General features: G+C 35.4%; 36 non-coding genes across 36 annotated transcripts; all 36 read left to right on the forward strand.

Moving 5' to 3' along the window:
• Window positions 1-173: 173 nt before the first annotated feature.
• TRNAT-AGU (transfer RNA threonine (anticodon AGU)) lies at window positions 174-246 on the forward strand. Its single transcript has one exon. It is a non-coding gene; the product is annotated as a tRNA-Thr (tRNA).
• A 1,055-nt stretch (window positions 247-1,301) lies between these two features.
• Window positions 1,302-1,375, forward strand: TRNAT-AGU (transfer RNA threonine (anticodon AGU)). Its single transcript has one exon. It is a non-coding gene; the product is annotated as a tRNA-Thr (tRNA).
• A 166-nt stretch (window positions 1,376-1,541) lies between these two features.
• Window positions 1,542-1,614, forward strand: TRNAT-AGU (transfer RNA threonine (anticodon AGU)). The gene has a single exon. It is a non-coding gene; the product is annotated as a tRNA-Thr (tRNA).
• A 578-nt stretch (window positions 1,615-2,192) lies between these two features.
• Window positions 2,193-2,265, forward strand: TRNAT-AGU (transfer RNA threonine (anticodon AGU)). The gene has a single exon. It is a non-coding gene; the product is annotated as a tRNA-Thr (tRNA).
• A 612-nt stretch (window positions 2,266-2,877) lies between these two features.
• On the forward strand, window positions 2,878-2,950 carry TRNAT-AGU (transfer RNA threonine (anticodon AGU)). Its single transcript has one exon. It is a non-coding gene; the product is annotated as a tRNA-Thr (tRNA).
• A 405-nt stretch (window positions 2,951-3,355) lies between these two features.
• TRNAT-AGU (transfer RNA threonine (anticodon AGU)) lies at window positions 3,356-3,428 on the forward strand. The gene has a single exon. It is a non-coding gene; the product is annotated as a tRNA-Thr (tRNA).
• A 578-nt stretch (window positions 3,429-4,006) lies between these two features.
• Window positions 4,007-4,079, forward strand: TRNAT-UGU (transfer RNA threonine (anticodon UGU)). The gene has a single exon. It is a non-coding gene; the product is annotated as a tRNA-Thr (tRNA).
• A 133-nt stretch (window positions 4,080-4,212) lies between these two features.
• TRNAT-AGU (transfer RNA threonine (anticodon AGU)) lies at window positions 4,213-4,285 on the forward strand. The gene has a single exon. It is a non-coding gene; the product is annotated as a tRNA-Thr (tRNA).
• Window positions 4,286-4,657: 372 nt separating this feature from the next.
• Window positions 4,658-4,730, forward strand: TRNAT-AGU (transfer RNA threonine (anticodon AGU)). The gene has a single exon. It is a non-coding gene; the product is annotated as a tRNA-Thr (tRNA).
• A 372-nt stretch (window positions 4,731-5,102) lies between these two features.
• On the forward strand, window positions 5,103-5,175 carry TRNAT-UGU (transfer RNA threonine (anticodon UGU)). The gene has a single exon. It is a non-coding gene; the product is annotated as a tRNA-Thr (tRNA).
• A 166-nt stretch (window positions 5,176-5,341) lies between these two features.
• On the forward strand, window positions 5,342-5,414 carry TRNAT-AGU (transfer RNA threonine (anticodon AGU)). Its single transcript has one exon. It is a non-coding gene; the product is annotated as a tRNA-Thr (tRNA).
• Window positions 5,415-5,753: 339 nt separating this feature from the next.
• TRNAT-UGU (transfer RNA threonine (anticodon UGU)) lies at window positions 5,754-5,826 on the forward strand. Its single transcript has one exon. It is a non-coding gene; the product is annotated as a tRNA-Thr (tRNA).
• Window positions 5,827-6,404: 578 nt separating this feature from the next.
• Window positions 6,405-6,477, forward strand: TRNAT-CGU (transfer RNA threonine (anticodon CGU)). The gene has a single exon. It is a non-coding gene; the product is annotated as a tRNA-Thr (tRNA).
• Window positions 6,478-7,023: 546 nt separating this feature from the next.
• TRNAT-CGU (transfer RNA threonine (anticodon CGU)) lies at window positions 7,024-7,096 on the forward strand. Its single transcript has one exon. It is a non-coding gene; the product is annotated as a tRNA-Thr (tRNA).
• Window positions 7,097-8,294: 1,198 nt separating this feature from the next.
• TRNAT-AGU (transfer RNA threonine (anticodon AGU)) lies at window positions 8,295-8,367 on the forward strand. The gene has a single exon. It is a non-coding gene; the product is annotated as a tRNA-Thr (tRNA).
• A 166-nt stretch (window positions 8,368-8,533) lies between these two features.
• On the forward strand, window positions 8,534-8,606 carry TRNAT-AGU (transfer RNA threonine (anticodon AGU)). The gene has a single exon. It is a non-coding gene; the product is annotated as a tRNA-Thr (tRNA).
• A 340-nt stretch (window positions 8,607-8,946) lies between these two features.
• On the forward strand, window positions 8,947-9,019 carry TRNAT-AGU (transfer RNA threonine (anticodon AGU)). The gene has a single exon. It is a non-coding gene; the product is annotated as a tRNA-Thr (tRNA).
• A 372-nt stretch (window positions 9,020-9,391) lies between these two features.
• On the forward strand, window positions 9,392-9,464 carry TRNAT-AGU (transfer RNA threonine (anticodon AGU)). Its single transcript has one exon. It is a non-coding gene; the product is annotated as a tRNA-Thr (tRNA).
• Window positions 9,465-9,597: 133 nt separating this feature from the next.
• On the forward strand, window positions 9,598-9,670 carry TRNAT-AGU (transfer RNA threonine (anticodon AGU)). Its single transcript has one exon. It is a non-coding gene; the product is annotated as a tRNA-Thr (tRNA).
• A 133-nt stretch (window positions 9,671-9,803) lies between these two features.
• On the forward strand, window positions 9,804-9,876 carry TRNAT-AGU (transfer RNA threonine (anticodon AGU)). The gene has a single exon. It is a non-coding gene; the product is annotated as a tRNA-Thr (tRNA).
• Window positions 9,877-10,009: 133 nt separating this feature from the next.
• On the forward strand, window positions 10,010-10,082 carry TRNAT-UGU (transfer RNA threonine (anticodon UGU)). The gene has a single exon. It is a non-coding gene; the product is annotated as a tRNA-Thr (tRNA).
• A 578-nt stretch (window positions 10,083-10,660) lies between these two features.
• Window positions 10,661-10,733, forward strand: TRNAT-CGU (transfer RNA threonine (anticodon CGU)). Its single transcript has one exon. It is a non-coding gene; the product is annotated as a tRNA-Thr (tRNA).
• A 546-nt stretch (window positions 10,734-11,279) lies between these two features.
• Window positions 11,280-11,352, forward strand: TRNAT-CGU (transfer RNA threonine (anticodon CGU)). Its single transcript has one exon. It is a non-coding gene; the product is annotated as a tRNA-Thr (tRNA).
• Window positions 11,353-12,550: 1,198 nt separating this feature from the next.
• On the forward strand, window positions 12,551-12,623 carry TRNAT-CGU (transfer RNA threonine (anticodon CGU)). The gene has a single exon. It is a non-coding gene; the product is annotated as a tRNA-Thr (tRNA).
• A 546-nt stretch (window positions 12,624-13,169) lies between these two features.
• On the forward strand, window positions 13,170-13,242 carry TRNAT-CGU (transfer RNA threonine (anticodon CGU)). Its single transcript has one exon. It is a non-coding gene; the product is annotated as a tRNA-Thr (tRNA).
• Window positions 13,243-14,440: 1,198 nt separating this feature from the next.
• On the forward strand, window positions 14,441-14,513 carry TRNAT-AGU (transfer RNA threonine (anticodon AGU)). Its single transcript has one exon. It is a non-coding gene; the product is annotated as a tRNA-Thr (tRNA).
• A 372-nt stretch (window positions 14,514-14,885) lies between these two features.
• TRNAT-AGU (transfer RNA threonine (anticodon AGU)) lies at window positions 14,886-14,958 on the forward strand. The gene has a single exon. It is a non-coding gene; the product is annotated as a tRNA-Thr (tRNA).
• A 133-nt stretch (window positions 14,959-15,091) lies between these two features.
• On the forward strand, window positions 15,092-15,164 carry TRNAT-AGU (transfer RNA threonine (anticodon AGU)). Its single transcript has one exon. It is a non-coding gene; the product is annotated as a tRNA-Thr (tRNA).
• A 133-nt stretch (window positions 15,165-15,297) lies between these two features.
• On the forward strand, window positions 15,298-15,370 carry TRNAT-AGU (transfer RNA threonine (anticodon AGU)). Its single transcript has one exon. It is a non-coding gene; the product is annotated as a tRNA-Thr (tRNA).
• Window positions 15,371-16,188: 818 nt separating this feature from the next.
• On the forward strand, window positions 16,189-16,261 carry TRNAT-AGU (transfer RNA threonine (anticodon AGU)). The gene has a single exon. It is a non-coding gene; the product is annotated as a tRNA-Thr (tRNA).
• A 132-nt stretch (window positions 16,262-16,393) lies between these two features.
• Window positions 16,394-16,466, forward strand: TRNAT-AGU (transfer RNA threonine (anticodon AGU)). Its single transcript has one exon. It is a non-coding gene; the product is annotated as a tRNA-Thr (tRNA).
• A 133-nt stretch (window positions 16,467-16,599) lies between these two features.
• TRNAT-UGU (transfer RNA threonine (anticodon UGU)) lies at window positions 16,600-16,672 on the forward strand. Its single transcript has one exon. It is a non-coding gene; the product is annotated as a tRNA-Thr (tRNA).
• Window positions 16,673-17,490: 818 nt separating this feature from the next.
• TRNAT-UGU (transfer RNA threonine (anticodon UGU)) lies at window positions 17,491-17,563 on the forward strand. Its single transcript has one exon. It is a non-coding gene; the product is annotated as a tRNA-Thr (tRNA).
• Window positions 17,564-21,289: 3,726 nt separating this feature from the next.
• On the forward strand, window positions 21,290-21,362 carry TRNAT-AGU (transfer RNA threonine (anticodon AGU)). Its single transcript has one exon. It is a non-coding gene; the product is annotated as a tRNA-Thr (tRNA).
• A 372-nt stretch (window positions 21,363-21,734) lies between these two features.
• On the forward strand, window positions 21,735-21,807 carry TRNAT-UGU (transfer RNA threonine (anticodon UGU)). Its single transcript has one exon. It is a non-coding gene; the product is annotated as a tRNA-Thr (tRNA).
• A 339-nt stretch (window positions 21,808-22,146) lies between these two features.
• On the forward strand, window positions 22,147-22,219 carry TRNAT-AGU (transfer RNA threonine (anticodon AGU)). Its single transcript has one exon. It is a non-coding gene; the product is annotated as a tRNA-Thr (tRNA).
• The last annotated feature ends 143 nt before the right edge of the window (window positions 22,220-22,362 follow it).

A 22,362-nucleotide genomic window follows, 5' to 3' on the forward strand; every position in this document is an offset into this window, starting at 1 on the left:
TAGTAAACAGGAGATCATGAGTTCGATTCTCGTGGAAGCCTGGTTGTTATGTTACTTGACCTAGATTTCGTAGCTATTAAATTTTGAAAAATTAAAACAATAGGGTAAATATCCGATGAGTTAATTTAGTTAAATTACTGGAATATTCAGCATTCATGTCGCTTCAAAGCAAGGGCTCCGTGGCTTAGTGGTTAAAGCGCCTGTCTAGTAAACAGGAGATCATGAGTTCGATTCTCGTCGGAGCCTCGCTTTTATGTTGATTGAACTAGATTTCGTAGCTATATAATTTTGAAAAATTAAAATAATAGGGCAAAAGTTCCGATGAGGTAATTTAGTTAATTTACTGAAATATTCTGCATTCATATCGCTTCAAAGCAGGGGCTCCGTGGATTAGTGGTTAAAGTGGCTGTCTTGTAAACAGGAGATCATGAGTTCGATTCTCGTCGGAGCCTCCCTGTTATATTACTTGAACTAGATTTCGTAGCTATTAAATTTTGAAAAATTAAAAATAATAGTTGATTTAGATATGCATATATGCAAACAATAGTGTAAAAGTTACGTTGAGATAATTTAGTTAATTTACTGAAATATTCTGCATTCATATCGCTTCAAAGCAACGGCTCCGTGGCTTAGTGGTTAAAGCGAAAGTCTTGTAAACAGGAGATCATGTGTTCGATTCTCGTCGGAGCCTTGCTGTTATATTACTTGAACTAGATTTCGAAGCTATTAAATTTTGAAAAATTAGAAATTATAGTTGATTTAGATATGCATATATGCAAACAATAGTGTAAAAGTTCCCATGAGATAATTTAGTTAATTTACTGAAATATTCAGCATTCATATCGCGTCAAAGCAAGGGCTCCGTGGCTTAGTGGTTAAAGCGCCAGTCTTGTAAACAGGAGATCATGTGTTCGATTCTCGTCGGATCCTTGCTGTTATATTACTTGAACTAGATTTCGAAGCTATTAAATTTTGAAAAATTAAAAATAATAGTTGATTTAGATATGCCTATATGCCAACAATAGTGTAAAAGTTCCCATGAGATAATTTAGTAAATTTACTGAAATATTCAGCATTCATATCGCTTCAAAGTAAGGGCTCCGTGGCTTAGTGGTTAAAGCGCCTCTCTAGTAAACAGGAGATCATGAGTTCGATTCTCGTCGGAGCCTTGCTGTTAGGTTACTTGACCTAGATTTCGTAGCTATTAAATTTTGAAAAATTAAAACAATAGGGTAAAAACTCCGATGAGTTAATTTAGTTAAATTACTGAAATATTCAGCATTCATGTCGCTTCAAAGCAAGGACTCCGTGGCTTAGTGGTTAAAGCGCCTGTCTAGTAAACAGGAGATCATGAGTTCGATTCTCGTCGGAGCCTCGCTGTTATGTTGATTGAACTAGATTTCGTAGCTATTAAATTTTGAAAAATTAAAAATAATAGTTGATTTAGATATGCATATATGCAAACAATAGTGTAAAAGTTACGTTGAGATAATTTAGTTAATTTACTGAAATATTCTGCATTCATATCGCTTCAAAGCAAGGGCTCCGTGGCTTAGTGGTTAAAGCGCCTGTCTAGTAAACAGGAGATCATGAGTTCGATTCTCGTCGGAGCCTCGCTGTTATGTTGATTGAACTAGATTTCGTAGCTATTAAATTTTGAAAAATTAAAAATAATAGTTGATTTAGATATGCATATATGCAAACAATAGTGTAAAAGTTACGTTGAGATAATTTAGATAATTTACTGAAATATTCAGCATTCATATCGCTTCAAAGCAAGGGCTCCGTGGCTTAGTGGTTAATGCGCCTGTCTAGTAAACAGGAGATCATGAGTTCGATTCTCGTGGATGCCTGGTTGTTATGTTACTTGACCTAGATTTCGTAGCTATTAAATTTTGAAAAATTAAAACAATAGGGTAAAAATTCCGATGAGTTAATTTAGTTAAATTACTGGAATATTCAGCATTCATGTCGCTTCAAAGCAAGGGCTCCGTGGCTTAGTGGTTAATGCGCCTGTCTAGTAAACAGGAGATCATGAGTTCGATTCTCGTGGAAGCCTGGTTGTTATGTTACTTGACCTAGATTTCGTAGCTATTAAATTTTGAAAAATTAAAACAATAGGGTAAAAATTCCGATGAGTTAATTTAGTTAAATTACTGGAATATTCAGCATTCATGTCGCTTCAAAGCAAGGGCTCCGTGGCTTAGTGGTTAAAGCGCCTGTCTAGTAAACAGGAGATCATGAGTTCGATTCTCGTCGGAGCCTCGCTGTTATGTTGATTGAACTAGATTTCGTAGCTATTAAATTTTGAAAAATTAAAAATAATAGTTCATTTAGATATGCATATATGCAAACAATAGTGTAAAAGTTACGTTGAGATAATTTAGTTAATTTACTGAAATATTCTGCATTCATATCGCTTCAAAGCAAGGGCTCCGTGGGTTAGTGGTTAAAGCGAAAGTCTTGTAAACAGGAGATCTTGTGTTCGATTCTCGTCGGAGCCTTGCTGTTATATTACTTGAACTAGATTTCGAAGCTATTAAATTTTGAAAAATTAAAAAATAATAGTTGATTTAGATATGCATATAAGCAAACAATAGTGTAAAAGTTCCGATGTGATAATTTAGTTAATTTACTGAAATATTCAGCATTCATATCGCTTCAAAGCAAGGGCTCCGTGGCTTAGTGGTTAATGCGCCTGTCTAGTAAACAGGAGATCATGAGTTCGATTCTCGTGGAAGCCTGGTTGTTATGTTACTTGACCTAGATTTCGTAGCTATTAAATTTTGAAAAATTAAAACAATAGGGTAAAAATTCCGATGAGTTAATTTAGTTAAATTACTGGAATATTCAGCATTCATGTCGCTTCAAAGCAAGGGCTCCGTGGCTTAGTGGTTAAAGCGCCTGTCTAGTAAACAGGAGATCATGAGTTCGATTCTCGTCGGAGCCTCGCTGTTATGTTGATTGAACTAGATTTAGTAGCTATATAATTTTGAAAAATTAAAAATAATAGTTGATTTAGATATGCATATATGCGAACAATAGTGTAAAAGTTACGTTGAGATAATTTAGTTAATTTACTGAAATATTCTGCATTCATATCGCTTCAAAGCAAGGGCTCCGTGGCTTAGTGGTTAAAGCGAAAGTCTTGTAAACAGGAGATCATGTGTTCGATTCTCGTCGGAGCCTTGCTGTTATATTACTGGAACTAGATTTCGAAGCTATTAAATTTTGAAAAATTAGAAATTATAGTTGATTTAGATATGCATATATGCAAACAATAGTGTAAAAGTTCCCATGAGATAATTTAGTTAATTTACTGAAATATTCAGCATTCATATCGCTTCAAAGCAAGGGCTCCGTGGCTTAGTGGTTAAAGCGCCTGTCTAGTAAACAGGAGATCATGAGTTCGATTCTCGTCGGAGCCTCGCTGTTATGTTACTTGAACTAGATTTCGTAGCTATATAATTTTGAAAAATTAAAATAATAGGGCAAAAGTTCCCATGAGATAATTTAGTTAATTTACTGAAATATTCTGCATTCATATCGCTTCAAACCAAGGGCTCCTTGGCTTAGTGGTTAAAGCGCCTGTCTTGTAAACAGGAGATCATGTGTTCGATTCTCGTCGGAGCCTAGCTGTTATATTACTTGAACTAGATTTCGAAGCTATTAAATTTTGAAAAATTAAAAATTATAAATGATTTAGATATGCATATATGCAAACAATAGTGTAAAAGTTCCCATGAGATAATTTAGTTAATTTACTGAAATATTCAGCATTCATATCGCTTCAAAGCAAGGGCTCCGTGGCTTAGTGTATAAAGCGCCTGTCTAGTAAACAGGAGATCATGAGTTCGATTCTCGTCGGAGCCTTGCTGTTATGTTGCTTGACCTAGATTTCGTAGCTATTAAATTTTGAAAAATTGAAACAATAGGGTAAAAATTCCGATGAGTTAATTTAGTTAAATTAATGGAATATTCAGCATTCATGTCGCTTCCAAGCAAGGGCTCCGTGGCTTAGTGGTTAAAGCGCCTGTCTTGTAAACAGGAGATCATGAGTTCGATTCTCGTCGGAGCCTCGCTGTTATGTTACTTGATCTAGATTTCGTAGCTATTAAATTTTGAAAAATTAAAACAATAGGGCAAAAGTTCCCATGAGATAATTTAGTTAATTTACTGAAATATTCTGCATTCATATCGCTTCAAAGCAAGGGCTCCGTGGCTTAGTGGTTAAAGCGCCTGTCTAGTAAACAGGAGATCATGAGTTCGATTCTCGTCGGAGCCTCGCTGTTATGTTACTTGAACTAGATTTCGTAGCTACATAATTTTGAAAAATTAAAATAATAGGGCAAAAGTTACCATGAGATAATTTAGTTAATTTACTGAAATATTCTGTATTCATATCGCTGCAAAGCAAGGGCTCCGTGGCTTAGTGGTTAAAGCGCCAGTCTTGTAAACAGGAGATCATGTGTTCGATTCTCGTCGGAGCCTTGCTGTTATATTACTTGAACTAGATTTCGAAGCTATTAAATTTTTAAAAATTAAAAATAATAGTTGATTTAGATATGCATATATGCAAACAATAGTGAAAAAGTTCCCATGAGATAATTTAGTTAATTTACTGAAATATTCAGCATTCATATCGCTTCAAAGCAAGGGCTCCGTGGCTTAGTGGTTAAAGCGCCTGTCTAGTAAACAGGAGATCATGAGTTCGATTCTCGTCGGAGCCTCGCTGTTATGTTACTTGAACTAGATTTCGTAGCTATATAATTTTGAAAAATTAAAAATTATAGTTGATTTAGATATGCATATATGCAAACATTAGTGTAAAATTTCCCATGAGATAATTTAGTTAATTTACTGAAATATTCAGCATTCATATCGCTTCAAAGCGAGGGCTCCGTGGCTTAGTGGTTAAAGCGCCTGTCTAGTAAACAGGAGATCATGTGTTCGATTCTCGTCGGAGCCTTGCTGTTATGTTACTTGACCTAGATTTCGTAGCTATTAAATTTTGAAAAATTAAAACAATAGGGTAAAAATTCCCATGAGATAATTAAGTTAATTTACTGAAATATTCTGCATTCATATCGCTTCAAACCAAGGGCTCCGTGGCTTAGTGGTTAAAGCGCCTGTCTTGTAAACAGGAGATCATGTGTTCGATTCTCGTCGGAGCCTAGCTGTTATATTACTTGACCTAGATTTCGTAGCTATTAAATTTTGAAAAATTAAAAATTATAGTTGATTTAGATATGCATATATGCAAACAATAGTGTAAAAGTTCCCATGAGATAATTTAGTTAATTTACTGAAATATTCAGCATTCATATCGCTTCAAAGCAAGGGCTCCGTGGCTTAGTGGTTAAAGCGCCTGTCTAGTAAACAGGAGATCATGAGTTCGACTCTCGTCGGAGCCTCGCTGTTATGTTACTTGAACTAGATTTCGTAGCTATTAAATTTTGAAAAATTAAAACAATAGGGTAAAAATTCCGACGAGTTAATTTAGTTAAATTACTGGAATATTCAGCATTCATGTCGCTTCAAAGCGAGGGCTCCGTGGCTTAGTGATTAAAGCGCCTGTCTAGTAAACAGGAGATCATGAGTTCGATTCTCGTCGAAGCCTCGCTGTTATGTTACTTGAACTAGATTTCGTAGCTATATAATTTTGAAAAATTAAAATAATAGGGCAAAAGTTCCCATGAGATAATTTAGTTAATTTACTGAAATATTCTGCATTCATATCGCTTCAAAGCAAGGGCTCCGTGGCTTAGTGGTTAAAGCGCCTGTCTTGTAAACAGGAGATCATGTGTTCGATTCTCGTCGGAGCCTAGCTGTTATATTACTTGACCTAGATTTCGTAGCTATTAAATTTTGAAAAATTAAAAATTATAGTTGATTTAGATATGCATATATGCAAACAATAGTGTAAAAGTTCCCATGAGATAATTTAGTTAATTTACTGAAATATTCAGCATTCATATCGCTTCAAAGCAAGGGCTCCGTGGCTTAGTGGTTAAAGCGCCTGTCTAGTAAACAGGAGATCATGAGTTCTACTCTCGTCGGAGCCTCGCTGTTATGTTACTTGAACTAGATTTCGTAGCTATTAAATTTTGAAAAATTAAAACAATAGGGTAAAAATTCCGACGAGTTAATTTAGTTAAATTACTGGAATATTCAGCATTCATGTCGCTTCAAAGCGAGGGCTCCGTGGCTTAGTGATTAAAGCGCCTGTCTAGTAAACAGGAGATCATGAGTTCGATTCTCGTCGAAGCCTCGCTGTTATGTTACTTGAACTAGATTTCGTAGCTATATAATTTTGAAAAATTAAAATAATAGGGCAAAAGTTCCCATGAGATAATTTAGTTAATTTACTGAAATATTCTGCATTCATATCGCTTCAAAGCAAGGGCTCCGTGGCTTAGTGGTTAAAGCGCGTGTCTCGTAAACAGGAGATCATGAGTTCGATTCTCGTCGGAGCCTCGCTGTTATGTTACTTGAACTAGATTTCGTAGCTATATAATTTTGAAAAATTAAAATAATAGGGCAAAAGTTCCCATGAGATAATTTAGTTAATTTACTGAAATATTCCGCATTCATATCGCTTCAAAGCAAGGGCTCCGTGGCTTAGTGGTTAAAGCGCCAGTCTTGTAAACAGGAGATCATGTGTTCGATTCTCGTCGGAGCCTTGCTGTTATATTACTTGAACTAGATTTCGAAGCTATTAAATTTTGAAAAATTAAAAATAATAGGGCAAAAGTTCCCATGAGATAATTTAGTTAATTTACTGAAATATTCTGCATTCATATCGCTTCAAAGCAAGGGCTCCGTGGCTTAGTGGTTAAAGCGCCTGTCTAGTAAAAAGGAGATCATGAGTTCGATTCTCGTCGGAGCCTCGCTGTTATGTTACTTGAACTAGATTTCGTAGCTATATAATTTTGAAAAATTAAAATAATAGGGCAAAAGTTCCCATGAGATAATTTAGTTAATTTACTGAAATATTCTGCATTCATATCGCTTCAAAGCAAGGGCTCCGTGGCTTAGTGGTTAAAGCGCGTGTCTCGTAAACAGGAGATCATGACTTCGATTCTCGTCGGAGCCTCGCTGTTATGTTACTTGAACTAGATTTCGTAGCTATATAATTTTGAAAAATTAAAATAATAGGGCAAAAGTTCCCATGAGATAATTTAGTTAATTTACTGAAATATTCTGCATTCATATCGCTTCAAAGCAAGGGCTCCGTGGCTTAGTGGTTAAAGCGCCAGTCTTGTAAACAGGAGATCATGTGTTCGATTCTCGTCGGAGCCTTGCTGTTATATTACTTGAACTAGATTTCGAAGCTATTAAATTTTGAAAAATTAAAAATAATAGGGCAAAAGTTCCCATGAGATAATTTAGTTAATTTACTGAAATATTCTGCATTCATATCGCTTCAAAGCAAGGGCTCCGTGGCTTAGTGGTTAAAGCGCCTGTCTAGTAAAAAGGAGATCATGAGTTCGATTCTCGTCGGAGCCTCGCTGTTATGTTACTTGAACTAGATTTCGTAGTTATATAATTTTGAAAAATTAAAATAATAGGGCAAAAGTTCCCATGAGATAATTTAGTTAATTTACTGAAATATTCTGCATTCATATCGCTTCAAAGCAAGGGCTCCGTGGCTTAGTGGTTAAAGCGCCAGTCTTGTAAACAGGAGATCATGTGTTCGATTCTCGTCGGAGCCTTGCTGTTATGTTACTTGAACTAGATTTTGAAGCTATTTAATTTTGAAAAATTAAAAATAATAGTTGATTTAGATATGCATATATGCAAACAATAGTGAAAAAGTTCCCATGAGATAATTTAGTAAATTTACTGAAATTATCAGCATTCATATCGCTTCAAAGCAAGGGCTCCGTGGCTTAGTGGTTAAAGCGCCAGTCTTGTAAACAGGAGATCATGTGTTCGATTCTCGTCGGAGCCTTGCTGTTATATTACTTGAACTAGATTTCGAAGCTATTAAATTTTGAAAAATTAAAAATAATAGGGCAAAAGTTCCCATGAGATAATTTAGTTAATTTACTGAAATATTCTGCATTCATATCGCTTCAAAGCAAGGGCTCCGTGGCTTAGTGGTTAAAGCGCCTGTCTAGTAAAAAGGAGATCATGAGTTCGATTCTCGTCGGAGCCTCGCTGTTATGTTACTTGAACTACATTTCGTAGTTATATAATTTTGAAAAATTAAAATAATAGGGCAAAAGTTCCCATGAGATAATTTAGTTAATTTACTGAAATATTCAGCATTCATATCGCTTCAAAGCAAGGGCTCCGTGGCTTAGTGGTTAAAGCGCCTGTCTAGTAAACAGGAGATCATGAGTTCGGTTCTCGTCGGAGCCTTGCTGTTATGTTACTTGACCTAGATTTCGTAGCTATTAAATTTTGAAAAATTAAAAATTATAGTTGATTTAGATATGCATATATGCAAACAATAGTGTAAAAGTTCCCATGAGATAATCTAGTTAATTTACTGAAATATTCAGCATTCATATCGCTTCAAAGCAAGGGCTCCGTGGCTTAGTGGTTAAAGCGCCTGTCTAGTAAACAGGAGATAATGAGTTCGATTCTCGTCGGAGCCTTGCTGTTATATTACTTGAACTAGATTTCGAAGCTATTAAATTTTGAAAAATTAAAAATAATAGGGCAAAAGTTCCCATGAGATAATTTAGTTAATTTACTGAAATATTCTGCATTCATATCGCTTCAAAGCAAGGGCTCCGTGGCTTAGTGGTTAAAGCGCCTGTCTAGTAAAAAGGAGATCATGAGTTCGATTCTCGTCGGAGCCTCGCTGTTATGTTACTTGAACTACATTTCGTAGTTATATAATTTTGAAAAATTAAAATAATAGGGCAAAAGTTCCCATGAGATAATTTAGTTAATTTACTGAAATATTCAGCATTCATATCGCTTCAAAGCAAGGGCTCCGTGGCTTAGTGGTTAAAGCGCCTGTCTAGTAAACAGGAGATCATGAGTTCGGTTCTCGTCGGAGCCTTGCTGTTATGTTACTTGACCTAGATTTCGTAGCTATTAAATTTTGAAAAATTAAAAATTATAGTTGATTTAGATATGCATATATGCAAACAATAGTGTAAAAGTTCCCATGAGATAATCTAGTTAATTTACTGAAATATTCAGCATTCATATCGCTTCAAAGCAAGGGCTCCGTGGCTTAGTGGTTAAAGCGCCTGTCTAGTAAACAGGAGATAATGAGTTCGATTTTCGTCGGAGCCTTGCTGTTATGTTACTTGACCTAGATTTCGTAGCTATTAAATTTTGAAAAATTAAAACAATAGGGTAAAAATTTCGAGGAGTTAATTTAGTTAAATTACTGGAATATTCAGTGTTCATGTCGCTTCATAGCAAGGGCTCCGTGGCTTAGTGGTTAAAGCGCCTGTCTAGTAAACAGGAGATCATGAGTTCGATTCTCGTCGGAGCCTCGCTGTTATGTTACTTGAACTAGATTTCGTAGCTATATAATTTTGAAAAATTAAAATAATAGGGCAAAAGTTCCCATGAGATAATTTAGTTAATTTACTGAAATATTCTGCATTCATATCGCTTCAAAGCAAGGGCTCCGTGGCTTAGTGGTTAAAGCGCCTGTCTAGTAAACAGGAGATCATGAGTTCGATTCTCGTCGGAGCCTCGCTGTTATGTTACTTGAACTAGATTTCGTAGCTATATAATTTTGAAAAATTGAAATAATAGGGCAAAAGTTCCCATGAGATAATTTAGTTAATTTACTGAAATATTCTGCATTCATATCGCTTCAAAGCAAGGGCTCCGTGGCTTAGTGGTTAAAGCGCCTGTCTAGTAAACAGGAGATCATGAGTTCGATTCTCGTCGAAGCCTCGCTGTTATGTTACTTGAACTAGATTTCGTAGCTATATAATTTTGAAAAATTAAAATAATAGGGCAAAAGTTCCCATGAGATAATTTAGTTAATTTACTGAAATATTCTGCATTCATATCGCTTCAAAGCAAGGGCTCCGTGGCTTAGTGGTTAAAGCGCCTGTCTTGTAAACAGGAGATCATGTGTTCGATTCTCGTCGGAGCCTAGCTGTTATATTACTTGACCTAGATTTCGTAGCTATTAAATTTTGAAAAATTAAAAATTATAGTTGATTTAGATATGCATATATGCAAACAATAGTGTAAAAGTTCCCATGAGATAATTTAGTTAATTTACTGAAATATTCAGCATTCATATCGCTTCAAAGCAAGGGCTCCGTGGCTTAGTGGTTAAAGCGCCTGTCTAGTAAACAGGAGATCATGAGTTCTACTCTCGTCGGAGCCTCGCTGTTATGTTACTTGAACTAGATTTCGTAGCTATTAAATTTTGAAAAATTAAAACAATAGGGTAAAAATTCCGACGAGTTAATTTAGTTAAATTACTGGAATATTCAGCATTCATGTCGCTTCAAAGCGAGGGCTCCGTGGCTTAGTGATTAAAGCGCCTGTCTAGTAAACAGGAGATCATGAGTTCGATTCTCGTCGAAGCCTCGCTGTTATGTTACTTGAACTAGATTTCGTAGCTATATAATTTTGAAAAATTAAAATAATAGGGCAAAAGTTCCCATGAGATAATTTAGTTAATTTACTGAAATATTCTGCATTCATATCGCTTCAAAGCAAGGGCTCCGTGGCTTAGTGGTTAAAGCGCGTGTCTCGTAAACAGGAGATCATGAGTTCGATTCTCGTCGGAGCCTCGCTGTTATGTTACTTGAACTAGATTTCGTAGCTATATAATTTTGAAAAATTAAAATAATAGGGCAAAAGTTCCCATGAGATAATTTAGTTAATTTACTGAAATATTCTGCATTCATATCGCTTCAAAGCAAGGGCTCCGTGGCTTAGTGGTTAAAGCGCCAGTCTTGTAAACAGGAGATCATGTGTTCGATTCTCGTCGGAGCCTTGCTGTTATATTACTTGAACTAGATTTCGAAGCTATTAAATTTTGAAAAATTAAAAATAATAGGGCAAAAGTTCCCATGAGATAATTTAGTTAATTTACTGAAATATTCTGCATTCATATCGCTTCAAAGCAAGGGCTCCGTGGCTTAGTGGTTAAAGCGCCTGTCTAGTAAAAAGGAGATCATGAGTTCGATTCTCGTCGGAGCCTCGCTGTTATGTTACTTGAACTAGATTTCGTAGCTATATAATTTTGAAAAATTAAAATAATAGGGCAAAAGTTCCCATGAGATAATTTAGTTAATTTACTGAAATATTCTGCATTCATATCGCTTCAAAGCAAGGGCTCCGTGGCTTAGTGGTTAAAGCGCGTGTCTCGTAAACAGGAGATCATGAGTTCGATTCTCGTCGGAGCCTCGCTGTTATGTTACTTGAACTAGATTTCGTAGCTATATAATTTTGAAAAATTAAAATAATAGGGCAAAAGTTCCCATGAGATAATTTAGTTAATTTACTGAAATATTCTGCATTCATATCGCTTCAAAGCAAGGGCTCCGTGGCTTAGTGGTTAAAGCGCCAGTCTTGTAAACAGGAGATCATGTGTTCGATTCTCGTCGGAGCCTTGCTGTTATATTACTTGAACTAGATTTCGAAGCTATTAAATTTTGAAAAATTAAAAATAATAGGGCAAAAGTTCCCATGAGATAATTTAGTTAATTTACTGAAATATTCTGCATTCATATCGCTTCAAAGCAAGGGCTCCGTGGCTTAGTGGTTAAAGCGCCTGTCTAGTAAAAAGGAGATCATGAGTTCGATTCTCGTCGGAGCCTCGCTGTTATGTTACTTGAACTAGATTTCGTAGTTATATAGTTTTGAAAAATTAAAATAATAGGGCAAAAGTTCCCATGAGATAATTTAGTTAATTTACTGAAATATTCTGCATTCATATCGCTTCAAAGCAAGGGCTCCGTGGCTTAGTGGTTAAAGCGCCAGTCTTGTAAACAGGAGATCATGTGTTCGATTCTCGTCGGAGCCTTGCTGTTATGTTACTTGAACTAGATTTTGAAGCTATTTAATTTTGAAAAATTAAAAATAATAGTTGATTTAGATATGCATATATGCAAACAATAGTGAAAAAGTTCCCATGAGATAATTTAGTAAATTTACTGAAATTATCAGCATTCATATCGCTTCAAAGCAAGGGCTCCGTGGCTTAGTGGTTAAAGCGCCAGTCTTGTAAACAGGAGATCATGTGTTCGATTCTCGTCGGAGCCTTGCTGTTATATTACTTGAACTAGATTTCGAAGCTATTAAATTTTGAAAAATTAAAAATAATAGGGCAAAAGTTCCCATGAGATAATTTAGTTAATTTACTGAAATATTCTGCATTCATATCGCTTCAAAGCAAGGGCTCCGTGGCTTAGTGGTTAAAGCGCCTGTCTAGTAAAAAGGAGATCATGAGTTCGATTCTCGTCGGAGCCTCGCTGTTATGTTACTTGAACTAGATTTCGTAGCTATATAATTTTGAAAAATTAAAATAATAGGGCAAAAGTTCCCATGAGATAATTTAGTTAATTTACTGAAATATTCTGCATTCATATCGCTTCAAAGCAAGGGCTCCGTGGCTTAGTGGTTAAAGCGCGTGTCTCGTAAACAGGAGATCATGAGTTCGATTCTCGTCGGAGCCTCGCTGTTATGTTACTTGAACTAGATTTCGTAGCTATATAATTTTGAAAAATTAAAATAATAGGGCAAAAGTTCCCATGAGATAATTTAGTTAATTTACTGAAATATTCTGCATTCATATCGCTTCAAAGCAAGGGCTCCGTGGCTTAGTGGTTAAAGCGCCAGTCTTGTAAACAGGAGATCATGTGTTCGATTCTCGTCGGAGCCTTGCTGTTATATTACTTGAACTAGATTTCGAAGCTATTAAATTTTGAAAAATTAAAAATAATAGGGCAAAAGTTCCCATGAGATAATTTAGTTAATTTACTGAAATATTCTGCATTCATATCGCTTCAAAGCAAGGGCTCCGTGGCTTAGTGGTTAAAGCGCCTGTCTAGTAAAAAGGAGATCATGAGTTCGATTCTCGTCGGAGCCTCGCTGTTATGTTACTTGAACTAGATTTCGTAGCTATATAATTTTGAAAAATTAAAATAATAGGGCAAAAGTTCCCATGAGATAATTTAGTTAATTTACTGAAATATTCTGCATTCATATCGCTTCAAAGCAAGGGCTCCGTGGCTTAGTGGTTAAAGCGCGTGTCTCGTAAACAGGAGATCATGAGTTCGATTCTCGTCGGAGCCTCGCTGTTATGTTACTTGAACTAGATTTCGTAGCTATATAATTTTGAAAAATTAAAATAATAGGGCAAAAGTTCCCATGAGATAATTTAGTTAATTTACTGAAATATTCTGCATTCATATCGCTTCAAAGCAAGGGCTCCGTGGCTTAGTGGTTAAAGCGCCAGTCTTGTAAACAGGAGATCATGTGTTCGATTCTCGTCGGAGCCTTGCTGTTATATTACTTGAACTAGATTTCGAAGCTATTAAATTTTGAAAAATTAAAAATAATAGGGCAAAAGTTCCCATGAAATAATTTAGTTAATTTACTGAAATATTCTGCATTCATATCGCTTCAAAGCAAGGGCTCCGTGGCTTAGTGGTTAAAGCGCCTGTCTAGTAAAAAGGAGATCATGAGTTCGATTCTCGTCGGAGCCTCGCTGTTATGTTACTTGAACTAGATTTCGTAGTTATATAGTTTTGAAAAATTAAAATAATAGGGCAAAAGTTCCCATGAGATAATTTAGTTAATTTACTGAAATATTCTGCATTCATATCGCTTCAAAGCAAGGGCTCCGTGGCTTAGTGGTTAAAGCGCCAGTCTTGTAAACAGGAGATCATGTGTTCGATTCTCGTCGGAGCCTTGCTGTTATGTTACTTGAACTAGATTTTGAAGCTATTTAATTTTGAAAAATTAAAAATAATAGTTGATTTAGATATGCATATATGCAAACAATAGTGAAAAAGTTCCCATGAGATAATTTAGTAAATTTACTGAAATTATCAGCATTCATATCGCTTCAAAGCAAGGGCTCCGTGGCTTAGTGGTTAAAGCGCCAGTCTTGTAAACAGGAGATCATGTGTTCGATTCTCGTCGGAGCCTTGCTGTTATATTACTTGAACTAGATTTCGAAGCTATTAAATTTTGAAAAATTAAAAATAATAGGGCAAAAGTTCCCATGAGATAATTTAGTTAATTTACTGAAATATTCTGCATTCATATCGCTTCAAAGCAAGGGCTCCGTGGCTTAGTGGTTAAAGCGCCTGTCTAGTAAAAAGGAGATCATGAGTTCGATTCTCGTCGGAGCCTCGCTGTTATGTTACTTGAACTAGATTTCGTAGTTATATAATTTTGAAAAATTAAAATAATAGGGCAAAAGTTCCCATGAGATAATTTAGTTAATTTACTGAAATATTCAGCATTCATATCGCTTCAAAGCAAGGGCTCCGTGGCTTAGTGGTTAAAGCGCCTGTCTAGTAAACAGGAGATCATGAGTTCGGTTCTCGTCGGAGCCTTGCTGTTATGTTACTTGACCTAGATTTCGTAGCTATTAAATTTTGAAAAATTAAAAATTATAGTTGATTTAGATATGCATATATGCAAACAATAGTGTAAAAGTTCCCATGAGATAATCTAGTTAATTTACTGAAATATTCAGCATTCATATCGCTTCAAAGCAAGGGCTCCGTGGCTTAGTGGTTAAAGCGCCTGTCTAGTAAACAGGAGATAATGAGTTCGATTTTCGTCGGAGCCTTGCTGTTATGTTACTTGACCTAGATTTCGTAGCTATTAAATTTTGAAAAATTAAAACAATAGGGTAAAAATTTCGAGGAGTTAATTTAGTTAAATTACTGGAATATTCAGTGTTCATGTCGCTTCATAGCAAGGGCTCCGTGGCTTAGTGGTTAAAGCGCCTGTCTAGTAAACAGGAGATCATGAGTTCGATTCTCGTCGGAGCCTCGCTGTTATGTTACTTGAACTAGATTTCGTAGCTATATAATTTTGAAAAATTAAAATAATAGGGCAAAAGTTCCCATGAGATAATTTAGTTAATTTACGGAAATATTCTGCATTCATATCGCTTCAAAGCAAGGGCTCCGTGGCTTAGTGGTTAAAGCGCCTGTCTAGTAAACAGGAGATCATGAGTTCGATTCTCGTCGGAGCCTCGCTGTTATGTTACTTGAACTAGATTTCGTAGCTATATAATTTTGAAAAATTGAAATAATAGGGCAAAAGTTCCCATGAGATAATTTAGTTAATTTACTGAAATATTCTGCATTCATATCGCTTCAAAGCAAGGGCTCCGTGGCTTAGTGGTTAAAGCGCCTGTCTAGTAAACAGGAGATCATGAGTTCGATTCTCGTCGGAGCCTCGCTGTTATGTTACTTGAACTAGATTTCGTAGCTATATAATTTTGAAAAATTGAAATAATAGGGCAAAAGTTCCCATGAGATAATTTAGTTAATTTACTGAAATATTCTGCATTCATATCGCTTCAAAGCAAGGGCTCCGTGGCTTAGTGGTTAAAGCGCCAGTCTTGTAAACAGGAGATCATGTGTTCGATTCTCGTCGGAGCCTTGCTGTTATATTACTTGAACTAGATTTCGAAGCTATTAAATTTTGAAAAATTAAAAATAATACTTGATTTAGATATGCATATATGCAAACAATAGTGTAAAAGTTCCCATGAGATAATTTAGTTAATTTACTGAAATATTCTGCATTCATATCGCTTCAAACCGAGGGCTCCTTGGCTTAGTGGTTAAATCGCCTGTCTTGTAAACAAGAGATCATGTGTTCGATTCTCGTCGGAGCCTAGCTGTTATATTACTTGAACTAGATATCGAAGCTATTAAATTTTGAAAAATTATAACAATAGGGTAAAAATTCCGATGAGTTAATTTAGTTAAATTACTGGAATATTCAGCATTCATGTCACTTCAAAGCAAGGGCGCCGTGGCTTAGTGGTTAAAGCGCCTGTCTAGTAAACAGGAGATCATGAGTTCGATTCTCGTCGGAGCCCCGCTGTTATGTTGATTGAACTAGATTTCGAAGCTATTAAATTTTGAAAAATTAAAAAATAATAGTTGATTTAGATATGCATATAAGCAAACAATAGTGTAAAAGTTCCCATGAGATAATTTAGTTAATTTACTGAAATATTCAGCATTCATATCGCTTCAAAGCAAGGGCTCCGTGGCTTAGTGGTTAAAGCGCCTGTCTAGTAAACAGGAGATCATGAGTTCGATTTTCGTCGGAGCCTTTCTGTTATGTTAGTTGACCTAGATTTCGTAGCTATTAAATTTTGAAAAATTAAAAAATAGGGTAAAAATTCCGAGGAGTTAATTTAGTTAAATTACTGAAATATTCAGTGTTCATGTCGCTTCATAGCAAGGGCTCCGTGGCTTAGTGGTTAAAGCGCCTGTCTAGTAAACAGGAGATCATGAGTTCGATTCTCGTCGGAGCCTCGCTGTTATGTTACTTGAACTAGATTTCGTAGCTATATAATTTTGAAAAATTAAAATAATAGGGCAAAAGTTCCCATGAGATAATTTAGTTAATTTACTGAAATATTCTGCATTCATATCGCTTCAAACCAAGGGCTCCTTGGCTTAGTGGTTAAAGCGCCTGTCTTGTAAACAAGAGATCATGAGTTCGATTCTCGTCGGAGCCTCGCTATTATGTTACTTGAACTAGATTTCGTAGCTATATAATTTTGAAAAATTAAAATAATAGGGCAAAAGTTCCCATGAGATAATTTAGTTAATTTACTGAAATATTCTGCATTCATATCGCTTCAAAGCAAGGGCTCCGTGGCTTAGTGGTTAAAGCGCCAGTCTTGTAAACAGGAGATCATGTGTTCGATTCTCGTCGGAGCCTTGCTGTTATATTACTTGAACTAGATTTCGAAGCTATTAAATTTTGAAAAATTAAAAATAATAGTTGATTTAGATATGCATATATTCAAACAATAGTGTAAAAGTTCCCATGAGATAATTTAGTTAATTTACTGAAATATTCAGCATTCATATCGCTTCAAAGCAAGGGCTCCGTGGCTTAGTGGTTAAAGCGCCTGTCTAGTAAACAGGAGATCATGTGTTCGATTCTCGTCGGAGCCTAGCTGTTATATTACTTGAACTAGATATCGAAGCTATTAAATTTTGAAAAATTAAAACAATAGGGTAAAAATTCCGATGAGTTAATTTAGTTAAATTACTGGAATATTCAGCATTCATGTCGCTTCAAAGCAAGGGCGCCGTGGCTTAGTGGTTAAAGCGCCTGTCTAGTAAACAGGAGATCATGAGTTCGATTCTCGTCGGAGTTCCGCTGTTATGTTGATAGAACTAGATTTCGAAGCTATTAAATTTTGAAAAATTAAAAAATAATAGTTGATTTAGATATGCATATAAGCAAACAATAGTGCAAAAGTTCCGATGTGATAATTTAGTTAATTTACTGAAATATTCAGCATTCATATCGCTTCAAAGCAAGGGCTCCGTGGCTTAGTGGTTAAAGCGCCTGTCTTGTAAACAGGAGATCATGAGTTCGATTCTCGTCGGAGCCTCGCTGTTATGTTACTTGAACTAGATTTCGTAGCTATATAATTTTGAAAAATTAAAATAATAGGGCAAAAGTTCCCATGAGATAATTTAGTTAATTTACTGAAATATTCTGCATTCATATCGCTTCAAAGCAAGGGTTCCGTGGCTTGTGGTTAAAGCGCCAGTCTTGTAAACAGGAGATCATGTGTTCGATTCTCGTCGGAGCCTTGCTGTTATATTAATTGAACTAGATTTCGAAGCTATTAAATTTTGAAAAATTAAAAATAATAGGGCAAAAGTTCCCATGAGATAATTTAGTTAATTTACTGAAATATTCTGCATTCATATCGCTTCAAAGCAAGGGCTCCGTGGCTTAGTGGTTAAAGCGCCAGTCTTGTAAACAGGAGATCATGTGTTCGAATCTCGTCGGAGCCTTGCTGTTATATTACTTGAACTAGATTTCGAAGCTATTAAATTTTGAAAAATTAAAAATAATCAGGGCCGGATTAACCACTAGGCAAGTTAGGCAATTGCCTAGGGCCCGGATATCTGAGGGGCCCGTAATCAGCTAGTTTTCAAAAATTGAGAAAATGAAAAACCCAAAAATATATTTCCCCCTCTTTCTCTACCAAAACATAACGTCACTGACACCATGGAAAAGCCAGGTGAGATGTAACGGCAGCCTAATGTTGAAAAACCCGTTACCCAAAAACATTATGGCAATTTATAAAGAAAGAAAGAAAAAGACAAAAAGAAACTTAAAAATTCAATGGAAGTGTATTTTCAGAAGTCGCAATCCTCGGAGAAAGAAATATCATTTTGAATTCGTGTTGTTACTGACGTCCCGTCATTAAACACTGAAGTTGCATTGTATGATTCCTTGATAAGCTTTATTCAGGGTGTTCGTCATAATTTGAAATAATTTAAATAATTGCTCAGCTCACAAAATAGATAATTTACAAAAGTAACGAAGAAAGGGGAAAAATACGTAAAAGGTTCTTCGATGATGGCGCAGGAAAGAACAAGGCGACCCTAGGTTTGGGCTCGTAATAGTAGCCACATCGTACTGTACTTGACAGGTGTACAGAAAATTTGAGTGAATAGCCCTTGATGCGTTACCTACTGTTTTAAAATGATTACTTCATTTTTTTACTTCTGTTATAATTATAATAGTGAAACACGAACGGAAAACGTGAGTACCCCCATGATGAGCATCCTTTAACAATGGTTAAACGAAATACCCGTAAATGCCCATTAACAGAAGTACAGAAAATGAGAGTGAATAACCCCTCGATTTCCTTACAAAAATAATAACCCATAATCCTTACTTCAATAAATTTACTTACGTTATAATTGTAATATGCAGGGCCACAAGCTAGTACTTTCTTTTAAAATTCTTCTCGACTAGTGGAGAAATACACGTAACTTCTAATAATAAACATCTCAAGACCATTCTAAATATAACAACGGAATATACTTTCTTTTGCTTTTTAAAAATTTTCCTCGATTTCTTTGGATTTTGAAATAGGGGAGCGGGATTGAAAGCGTGAAACCCTTATTGTCGACGGGTGACAGGAATTTTAAAGGCAGTATTTACTTTCCATTTTAATTAAGGTAACACCATAATCCTCTATCTCGCTTTAAATATGTCGAGCAATCGTAAAACACAATTCAAAATGCTTAACCTTACTGGTACAATTAAATGCAATGCTTAAAGTTACTATTATAATCCCCATTCTCTTAAAATACACGAACGTAAAAATCACCTCACCACAAATTTCTCCCATTCACTCTCCCTTAAATGACGAACGAAAAATTCTATACTACCAAACGCGCTACTCTTTCACGTCTACTGGTACTAGTACTACTAAGAGAACGAGTACAACAGGGCAGGCCAAACTAAGAGACTCATCGTAGATGTACATCATACGATGTGGCTAAAAACGATGATAACACACTGAGTGGAAGGGAAGCTTTCAAAATAAAAGCGTTTTACGTCTTATGTGAACGAGGGATCCGTCATTGCCAAAAAATCCCGTACGCTCGGGGAAAAATCCAAAAACAAATCCAAAATTCCAGTGAATATACAAAAAGGATTTTGTAATTTTTGAAAAATCCGAAGATCTTTCAAAAGTTTCAAAATATATAAAATTATGTTAAAAATCCAAAAATCCACCGAAAATCTCAAAAAATCCAAAAATTCCGAAACTTTTTTAGAAATCCAAAATAACATGTTAAATCCGGGAGTTTGTTCGTATTTTTTTAGAAATCCAAAATTTTGTGAAAATCCACAAAAAAAATCCAAAAAGAAGACGATACAAATTACAGTTAAAAATACGAAATCCCAAAACAAGTAACGATATTCCTAAAACAAATTACGAAATTCCATGAAAAAATTCAAAAACACAACGGTTTTTTTGAAAATCCTACTGGATTTTGGATTTTTAAAAAAAATCGACAAATCCATTTAAAAAAAAAATACGTAAAAATCCCGTACGTTTTTTCTTCGAATGACGGACCCCTCGTATGTGACAATCTAATGACAAAAACTAAAAAAAAACAATCTAAAGTTAACAAGGACACTGATGAAAAGTTCAAACCTATTTTTAACATTAATGCCCCCGATGAATCTTTCTCTGGAGCTTTCCAAGAATTGGCAGAAATGTATTGCAATGATTTAAGTTTTGAAGAGCTTGAAAACGAACTGCTACATTTCAAGCATTTCGTGAAGAATGAAGAAAGCAAAAACCCAGAATTCTTTCATTCCTTCATTCTTACCAATAATATCATTTCAACTTTTCCAAACTTAGAAATTGTTTTGAGAATTTACTTGTGTTTGCAATGCAAGAGGCGAGAGATACTTTTCAGCTTTATAAAGAGTGAAAAACTACTTAAGAACCACATTAGCCCATGAAAAATTAAGTTCTTTATCTTTGATATTTATTGAAAAGGATTTGCTAAAAGACTTCATAGACTATGAACAGATAATTGATAAATTTCTTGAATTAGAAAGAAAGGAATTGAACTATTGAGTTCAAAAAGAAATTTAAATATGCAGTTCAGTGTTAAGTCAATTAAAAATACAAAAACAGTATGTCTCATAGATTCTCTTAAACTGTGGTCTGTTGGGGGGCTGGGGGCCCGGAACTAACGCCTTGCCTAGGGCCCAAAATATTGTTAATCCAGCCCTGAAAATAATAGTTGATTTAGATATGCATATATGCAAACAATAGTGAAAAAGTTCCCATGAGATAATTTAGTTAATTTACTGAAATATTCAGCATTCATATCGCTTCAAAGCAAGGGTTCCGTGGCTTAGTGGTTAAAGCGCCAGTCTTGTAAACAGGAGATCATGTGTTCGATTCTCGTCGGAGCCTTGCTGTTATATTACTTGAACTAGATTTCGAAGCTATTAAATTTTGAAAAATTAAAAATAATAGGGCAAAAGTTCCCATGAGATAATTTAGTTAATTTACTGAAATATTCTGCATTCATATCGCTTCAAAGCAAGGGCTCCGTGGCTTAGTGGTTAAAGCGCCAGTCTTGTAAACAGGAGATCATGTGTTCGATTCTCGTCGGAGCCTTGCTGTTATATTACTTGAACTAGATTTCGAAGCTATTAAATTTTGAAAAATTAAAAATAATAGCTGATTTAGATATGCATATATGCAAACAATAGTGAAAAAGTTCCCATGAGATAATTTAGTTAATTTACTGAAATATTCAGCATTCATATCGCTTCAAGCAAGGGCTCCGTGGCTTAGTGGTTAAAGCGCCTGTCTAGTAAACAGGAGATCATGAGTTCGAATCTCGTCGGAGCCTGGCTGTTATGTTACTTGACCTAGATTTCGTAGCTATTAAATTTTGAAAAATTAAAACAATAGGGTAAAAATTCCGATGAGTTAATTTAGTTAAATTACTGGAATATTCAGCATTCATGTCGCTTCAAAGCAAGGGCTCCGTGGCTTAGTGGTTAAAGCGCCTGTCTAGTAAACAGGAGATCATGAGTTCGATTCTAGTCGGAGCCCCGCTGTTATGTTGATTGAACTAGATTTCGAAGCTATTAAATTTTGAAAAATTAAAAATAATAGTTGATTTAGATATGCATATATTCAAACAATAGTGTTAAAGTTCTCATGAGATAATTTAGTTAATTTACTGAAATATTCAGCATTCATGTCGCTTCAAAGCAAGGGCTCCGTGGCTTAGTGGTTAAAGCGCCTGTCTTGTAAACAGGAGATCATGAGTTCGATTCTCGTCGGAGCCTCGCTGTTATGTTACTTGAACTAGATTTCGTAGCTATTAACTTTTGAAAAATTAAAACAATAGGGTAAAAATTCCGATGAGTTAATTTAGTTAAATTACTGGAATATTCAGCATTCATGTCGCTTCAAAGCGAGGGCTCCGTGGCTTAGTGATTAAAGCGCCTGTCTAGTAAACAGGAGGTCATGAGTTCGATTCTCGTCGAAGCCTCGCTGTTATGTTTCTTGAACTAGATTTCGTAGCTATATAATTTTGAAAAATTAAAATAATAGGGCAAAAGTTCCCATGAGAAAATTAAGTTAATTTACTGAAATATTCTGCATTCATATCGCTTCAAAGCAAGGGCTCCGTGGCTTAGTGGTTAAAGCGCCTGTCTAGTAAACAGGAGATCATGAGTTCGATTCTCGTCGGAGCCTCGCTGTTATGTTACTTGAACTAGATTTCGTAGCTATATAATTTTGAAAAATTAAAATAATAGGGCAAAAGTTCCCATGAGTTAATTTAGTTAATTTACTGAAATATTCTGCATTCATATCGCTTCAAAGCAAGGGCTCCGTGG

The sequence above is a fragment of the Phalangium opilio genome, unplaced genomic scaffold (genome assembly GCF_054372755.1).
Source record: "Phalangium opilio isolate 3A_F unplaced genomic scaffold, DU_Popi_V2 ptg000092l_1, whole genome shotgun sequence".
In the NCBI taxonomy this organism is placed as follows: domain Eukaryota; kingdom Metazoa; phylum Arthropoda; class Arachnida; order Opiliones; family Phalangiidae; genus Phalangium; species Phalangium opilio.